Genomic DNA, 6610 nt, shown 5'->3' with positions numbered 1-6610 from the left:
GCCATTTATGCTATTGGTGTTTTGGTAGGGACTTAAAGGCAGGTAGGGGATTGGAAAAACTTTCTGGTGGCAAAAAGGGAAGGCTTCAGATGTGTTCTAACTGGAGGCTGTTAGCATGGAGAAGAGGTAGGTAAGATAACTGGAAGTTGGGCATTCTATGTGGTTGGTTAAGGGCACATATTTGTTTTTTCTTAGTTGGTCCTAAGTTGGTAGCAGGGACAAAAATTAGAGAAGTTGTCAGTTAAGATCTGTATGTTTGGGGCTGACTGTTATCGGGTTCATCATTTAGCGTCCTCATTTGTTATTAGAGATAGCAGTCTGACTTGTAAGAGGTGGGCTATTGTAGATAATGAGTTGGTTTCCTTGGCAAGTTGTTTCAGGTTGTAGGTAAAAGTTCTGTTTTTATACATGGCTGGCCATTGTCCATTTGTACATTCAGTCTCTCACTGCATAAAACAAAAAATAAAGTTTACATTTTCAAAGAATTGAAGTCTTTTTTTTTTTTTTTTTAAAGATTTTATTTATTTATTTGTCAGAGAGAGAGCGAGCGAGAGCGAGCACAGGCAGACAGAGTGGAAGGCAGAGTCAGAGGGAGAAGCAGGCTCCCTGCGGAGCAAGGAGCCCGATGTGGGACTCGATCCCAGGACGCTGGGATCATGACCTGAGCCGAAGGCAGCTGCTTAACCAACTGAGCCACCCAGGCGTCCCAAAGAATTGAAGTCTTAAAAACATCACACTTTGAGTTTTGTATAGATTTTTACTTTTCTAATGCTTGAAATAGATCATCATTAAGTAAGAAAAACTTTGGAAGTCTCAGATTTTGCCTTGCTTGTGCTTTGGGTAAGAATTGACTTGAGTACACAATTAACTCTAATAAACTAATAAACTAACTCTAAAATTATAAAATATGTAGTTGAAAATATCACTGTATTTGAATAAGAGAAAAGACTATCATATGTTTACAACTACCTCTGTGCTTTTGTTTTATTAATTAAAGAGCATAACTTTGAGTCAAATCCCTTTGTATATAGAGCTAACTTGAAAGTTGCCACCAAGGCACCATTTTGGAAACTGTTTCAGGGATCTTATTCATATTCTAACTGACTGAAGGAGTTTGCACAGCTTCTCAAGTGCCCTAGTTTCCTCTGAAGGATACAGTGTGAAACAGGAAGATCTGCTGTAGCGATAACTTTGATTGATGGGTTAAAATAATATTCAGTATCCTAGGTTCAATGCTATAAAACAAGCAGAAAGAGCTAATTTTTTTCTAGGTGCTAGTACTGACATTTAGCCTTGTATAATGTACTAAAACAATTAACTAAAATATACCGTTCCTGAAATGTGCTATAACCAAATGCACTATATTTTTCATATGATTTGCAATTTCCGTGGAGAGCTCATTTGGATTACGTTTATAATATTCATTTAGCAAACTCCATTAGCAATGTTTACAAGTGCTTATGGATCTGGTAAATGAGTTTGCAGATATGCTGTGAACGAAGATAAATGCATCCATTTGTGTATGGGATCTAATTCATAAACTCATTCCAATCAGGCAGAGTGTATAGCACATTAAACTCTAACCTGGGAGTCTGGATTTCTATATGGTTTCTACAGTGTTTCCTAATATGACTTAATCAATTAACTTTTTCGCTTCTTGATTTGCCCTAAGGGAGAAAACTCATTGCAAAACTGGATTAATACAAGAAGCTGAGCTTAAGAATCCTTACAGGCAAACAAACAAACAAACAAACAGATCAATACACAGAGAGATATTTGATTCAACCTCTTCCATGTTTTTCATGGAAAATTGTTTCAACACACTCAGGTTCCTAGAATGCTAATCATGTTAAAGGGAATGTAACTTTGTGAATTATTGTGGTAACCTGAAAAGGATTCTGCATGTCACAAAAAAGCATAATCTAAAAAATGCAAGTGTTCTTATTTGGAGTGGCTGATTTTTTGTTGGAAAATGTCTAGAGTCCTGTTAGAAAGGAGAACAAAGGTCCTTTGTTAGATTATTAATGATTTGCATAAAATGTGGATCTGCCATTTCATGAGATCCAGATTATTAGGTCATTATTCATGCTGGGTCTAGATGGAGATAGGGATGTGGTACCTGGGGAAATAATATTGGTCAGTGATACCCAGACTTCTATAGATCTGCCAGGATTAGGAAGAAAGCCTATAATAACTATAGTTAATATTTATTGATGTTTACCATAAGCTCTAACCATTTTACCTGTAATTCTAATCCTTACAACCATCCTATCAAGAAAGGTACTGTTATTTTTATCTTTATTTTACAAATGAAGAAACTAAGGCTTAGAGAAGTTAAGTAGTGTGTCCTAAGGTCACATAGCTATAAAGAAGCAATTTCAGAATTTGAACACAGGCTTTTTGACTCCTGTTCTTTACCAGTAAATGGCAGATAACTGATATTTTCCCTAGAACTTACACTGAGGTATAAAACTGGCTGAAATAGAAGAATCAGCAATCTTTCCCATGAGTTTTCTTTTGAAGTAAAAGTTCTGATTTTGGCTTGCTAACGACATAGGGTATAATTCCTCATCTTGAATATAATTGATATCCAGGACCCAGAAATTCAAATCATCTTTGGTATGATAAGAAACTTATCAAACAGTGCCATCCAACGAGAATATTTTCTTGTCTTTTTTTTCAAAATCAAGTTGGGAATTTCAGTTATTATTTAAAATTTTTTTTTCACAAATATAGTTTTTTTCATAGAACACAGATGCTCTTAACTCCCTAGCAGTCACCATCTGTACCTCAATTTACATTTCCCAAAACACTGCTGACATCTGTTTAAATGCCAATCTCTCCCCAACTTAGTAGGATTTTAGCTCAAAAGTGATATCCTATGAGCGATTTGGAGTTTCAGAGTTATACTGATTTTAATCAAGATGCTCAATGGCTACAGATATATAACCTTTATTTGTCCCTTTAAGATTTCCACAAAATGCAGGCCAATATTGATAGTCATCTGTCATTTCCAGGAGAATGTGGGACTCTTTTGCCAGGTTAGACATTTTATCTCTAGGATGAGGAAGGGAAAGTTTCTGAACTGTCATGGAGAAAATTCTGGATGATTAGCAGTTCTCCCAAAGAATCACTGCCCATGATTCCTTGCTGTTAGTTGGTATTCCTTCTGTTCAGAGATGCCTGACTTTCTTTGATGAATCATTATGTGAGGGCAGGCATAGAACATATGTCTGGGGATAGACACCATGTAGGAATAGGGATGAAAGCTGGCCGAACAATGGGACTGAGAAGATACTCATGAGCTGTGAGATACTGATTTTTTTTTTTTAAAAGAACTTATATAAGACTCAAAATGGATGAAGGACCTCAATGTGCGAAAGGAATCCATCAAAGTCCTTGAGGAGAACATAGGCAGCAACCTCTTCGACCTCAGCCGCAGCAACATCTTCCTAGGAACAACGCCAAAGGCAAGGGAAGCAAGGGCAAAAATGAACTATTGGGATTTCATCAAAATCAAAAGCTTTTGCACAGCAAAGGAAACAGTTAACAAAATCAAAAGACAACTGACAGAATGGGAGAAGATATTTGCAAACGACATATCAGATAAAGGACTAGTGTCCAGAATCTATAAAGAACTTAGCAAACTCAACACCCAAAGAACAAATAATCCAATCAAGAAATGGGCAGAGACATGAACAGACATTTCTGCAAAGAAGACATCCAGATGGCCAACAGACACATGAAAAAGTGCTCCATATCACTCGGCATCAGGGAAACACAAATCAAAACCACAATGAGATATCACCTCACACCAGTCAGAATGGCTAAAATAAACAAGTCAGGAAATGACAGATGCTGGCGAGGATGCGGAAAAAGGGGAACCCTCCTACACTGTTGGTGGGAATGCAAGCTGGTGCAACCACTGTGGAAAACAGCATGGAGGTTCCTCAAAATGTTGAAAATAGAACTGCCCTATGACCCAGCAATTGCACTATTGGGTATTTACCCTAAAGATACAAACGTAGTGATCCGAAGGGGCACGTGCACCCAAATGTTTATAGCAGCAATGTCCACAATAGCCAAACTATGGAAAGAACCTAGATGTCCATCAACAGATGAATGGATCAAGAAGATGTGGTATATATACACAATGGAATACTATGCAGCCATCAAAAGAAATGAAATCTTGCCATTTGCGACAACATGGATGGAACTAGAGCGTATCATGCTTAGCGAAATAAGTCAAGCAGAGAAAGATAACTATCATATGATCTCCCTGATATGAGGAAGTGGTGATGCAACATGGGGGCTTAAGTGGGTAGAAGAAGAATCAATGAAACAAGATGGAATTGGGAGGGAGACAAACCATAAGTGACTCTTAATCTCACAAAACAAACTGAGGGTTGCTGGGGGGAGGGAGGTTGGGAGAAGGGGGTGGGATTATGGACATTGGGGAGGGTATGTGCTTTGGTGAGTGCTGTGAAGTGTGTAAACCTGGTGATTCGTGATTCACAGATCTGTACCCCTGGGGATAAAAATATATGTTTATAAAAAATTAAAAATTAAAAATAAATAAATAAATAAAAGAACATGTATAAATTATGTCCCTAAATGAGTATTGCTCCTTTACAATATGCATACATGGAAATGATAAACTTATAAATCTAATAGTGCTATAATTATTCAAAGCATTCTTGGAGTTACTTTGAAGTCAGTGGCATTTTTTAAAAAAATTTTCAGGGATGTCCAATTTTTTTTTTTTTTTTCAGAGAAAAACGGACAAATCCAGTAGTCATCTGGAATGTAGTATTGCTATGAAGTTTAAGGGGCCACTTTTCCCCAACTGGTTCATAAACTGATTCTAAGATGGCAGTTTTTTTTTTATTTATCTTAATTTTAAATTTTTAAAATATTTTATTTATTTATGTGTGTGTGTGTGAGAGAGAGAGAGAGAGAGAGGCAGAGTACGTACAAGCAGGGGGAGTGACAGGCAGAGGGAGAAGCAGACTTCCTACTAAGTAGACCCCGATGTGAAGCTTCATCCTAGGACCCTGTGATCATGACTTGAGCCGAAGGCAGATGCTTAACTGACTGAGCCACCCAGGCACCCTCAAGAAGGCGATTTTAAAAGATGAGTTAAAAAAAAAGCATAAACAATGGAAGCAACAGGGGACTAGGTATGTAATCTCTTGAGAAGAATTCTTCATTTAGAATTATAAATTTGCCGGATGCCTGCATGGTTCAGTTGGTTTAGTGTTCAACTCTTGATTTCGGCTCAGGTCATGATCTCGAGGTCCTGGGATCCAACCCCACATCAGGCTCCCTGCTCAGAGTCTGCTTTTCTCTGTCCCTCGTCCTCTGCCCCTCTCCCAAATAAATAAATAAATCTTAAAAAAAAATAAGTATAAATTTGGTTTTATTTGTATTTTGGAATCGCGTGGATCTGGGCTTTAGATCTGACTTCATATGTTTCAAGATGTGTGACCTGGATTGCTTAACTATGTTAAACCTCAGTTAATTTCCTCATCTGTGAAACTAAGATAGAGTATCTACTATAGGATAGTGGGCATTGTGAGGAGTAAAGAAGGTAGTATATGTAAAATACTTTGCCCAGTATCTGGTTTAAGCATTTAATAAAATTGATGTCAACTCATATCCTCCTTCATACCCTCAAGGTGTGTGTGTGTGTGTGTGTGTGTGTGTGTGTGTGTGTGTGTGTGTATGTGTGTGTATAGCTTCTAATCTCATGGAATGACCTGTGATATATTAGAAGGACTTGGAGCAACCATTTATTTGGCTATAATAGTTCTAGACAAATCATTTAACTTTTAGGGTCTTGGCTTCTTTTTTTGCAAAGTGGGTATAATGATACTTCTCTTGCCAGATTACCCTGAATATTAAGGATAATGTAAAGAATTAAGAGCATTAATTATGATTATTGTGGAAAAGCTATTAAGATAATAGCTTTTTAATGGGGTCCAGACTGTTCTACAAAGATGATTATAAATTTAATATGGTACTCATACTTGTATTTTAAAACTGATCAAATTCCAAATTGCAACTTGGGAAATACCCAAGATGGCAAATATCTCTGGGCATGGCTCCATCACACCTGGATTTATTGATTTCTAGGTTGTAGACCTAGAAAGCCACAGGTTAGTTTGTTCTACTTATATTTCTGAATGTATTTCACAGGACTCCTAGCATTACCAACATAGGGCTTTAGGTTAACTACAGAGCCCAGTGGAGCACCACGTCTGTGGCTAGAATTTTTTTCTCATCTGCAGACCAAGATATTAGAGAAGAGTTTCAGTTATGAAATATTTCAGTGAATTTTTAAAAATGAAAATGAAAACTTTAATAGAGACAGGGCATTATTCTGTTCCCAATCCAGCATTAAACTTCCCCCAACAAGTCTTCAAGAAATTCTTATAACAAAAGAAAATCAGATCCTGTACCAACATTTCTCTTTCAAGAGGACAGAATATTCATATTTTCTTTCATTTTGTTTGGCAAAAATGTCTCAGTTAAAATGAGATGTCTGACTCATTTCTACAGCCAAATATTTCTGAAATAAAAGTTTGGAGTTACAAAAATAAAAAAAAAA

Source organism: Mustela lutreola, chromosome 7 (genome assembly GCF_030435805.1).
Source record: "Mustela lutreola isolate mMusLut2 chromosome 7, mMusLut2.pri, whole genome shotgun sequence".
Taxonomy (NCBI): domain Eukaryota; kingdom Metazoa; phylum Chordata; class Mammalia; order Carnivora; family Mustelidae; genus Mustela; species Mustela lutreola.
Note: the sequence above shows the minus strand (reverse complement) of the source record.